The sequence below is a fragment of the Silene latifolia genome, chromosome X, assembly GCF_048544455.1.
Source record: "Silene latifolia isolate original U9 population chromosome X, ASM4854445v1, whole genome shotgun sequence".
In the NCBI taxonomy this organism is placed as follows: domain Eukaryota; kingdom Viridiplantae; phylum Streptophyta; class Magnoliopsida; order Caryophyllales; family Caryophyllaceae; genus Silene; species Silene latifolia.
In genome coordinates, this window is record NC_133537.1 from 136,811,703 (window position 1) to 136,813,231 (window position 1,529).

Here is a 1,529-nt window from a genome sequence, read left to right on the forward strand (position 1 = left end):
GGGTTTCTAACATTTTGGTGTGGGCTAGGATGTTGTTGATGGTGATTTCCTTTGCTTGACTATCGTTTTGCATTTGAGTGAAAAACTCTTGTTGATTCTTTTGCATTTGGAAGACCGCTTTTTGAACATCAAAACCTTGGTCATTTTGGTAACCTTGGTTTTGGTTGTAAAAGGGTCTTTGATTTTGGTTTCTCATGGGAGGTGGGGTGTATGTTGGTTGAGGGTTTTGATCATTTTGGCTTTTGTATGAGAGATTTGGGTGGAATTTGGTGTTTTCATTGTAATAGTTTGAATAAGAGGTACCACTCTTGTATGCTTGAAAAGCATTCACTTGTTCATTTGTTCCCCTACATTCACTTTGGTCGTGTCCCAAAGTTCCACAATTCTCACATATCCCACTTGGGATTGATGAAGATGCCGTCATGGCATTAACATGTTGCTTTGGTGATTTTGAGGCTTCTTCAAGTCTAGTCATAGCTTTTTTGAACTTCAAATTGATGGTATCAATGTGAGCACTAAGTTGAGCACCCAATTGAGTAATAGAGTCAACTTCATGCTTTCGTCCTCTAGTAGCCTTGCGAGATCTACTATATTGTGAATTATGGACTGCCATTTCCTCAATCTTGTTCCAAGTTTGATTGTCATCAACTTCGGTGAACATTCCATTTTATCCCATGTTGAGAATGTTTCTTGAGTCTTCATAAAGACCGTTCCAAAATTGTTGTTCCAAGAACCACTCGCTAAGTCCATGATGAGGACATGAGCGACAAATTCCCTTGAATCGCTCCCAAGCTTCATACAAAGATTCTTCATCTCTTTGCTTAAAGCCCATAATTTGAGCTCTTAGCATGTTAGTCTTTTCCGGTGGATAGAACTTTTTGTAGAAAGCTAGAGCCAATTTCTTCCAAGAATCAATTCCGAGAGTAGCCTTATCAAGGCCTTTCAACCATTGTTTTGCGGTGCCAATTAGAGAAAAAGGAAATAAGACCCATCGAATTTCGTATTGAGTTACACCGGTTTGAGAAATCGCACCACAATAGTCCCAAAAAGTCTCAATGTGAGAGTGAGGGTCTTCACTAGGCATCCCCTCAAATTAGCTTCTTTCGACTAATTGGATAAATGCGGATTTGGCAATGAAATTTCCGGTTAAGTGTTGTGGTGTGGGAGTACCATTGGGTAGGTTCTCCTCGGTGGGTACGGAATGTGATGAAGATTTAGGCATTGTGGGTTGATTTTGTGTTGGATTTTGTGCTGGGTTCTCCTCACCTTCTCTTGCAAAAGGGTTGATGAACTCAATAGTGTTTGGTTGAATATCTACAACCTCGCCAATACCTCTCAAAGTTCTCCTAGCAAGTCTTCTATTGTTTATCAAAGTCCTTTCAATTTCGCGATCAAAGGGTAACAAGTTACCTTGTGATCTTCTAGACATGCAAAATATCAAACAACTTGAAAATAATTAGAACAAACCTTGAGGAGTTTTACTTCCCCAAGGCAAAGAAAGACACAACTAATAACAATTTAATAAAATC

At 39.2% G+C, this 1,529-nt stretch overlaps 1 non-coding gene across 1 annotated transcript; it reads left to right on the top strand.

Moving 5' to 3' along the window:
* Positions 1 to 743: 743 nt before the first annotated feature.
* On the top strand, positions 744 to 850 carry LOC141624312 (small nucleolar RNA R71). Its single transcript, XR_012534119.1, has one exon. It is a non-coding gene; the product is annotated as a small nucleolar RNA R71 (small nucleolar RNA).
* The last annotated feature ends 679 nt before the right edge of the window (positions 851 to 1,529 follow it).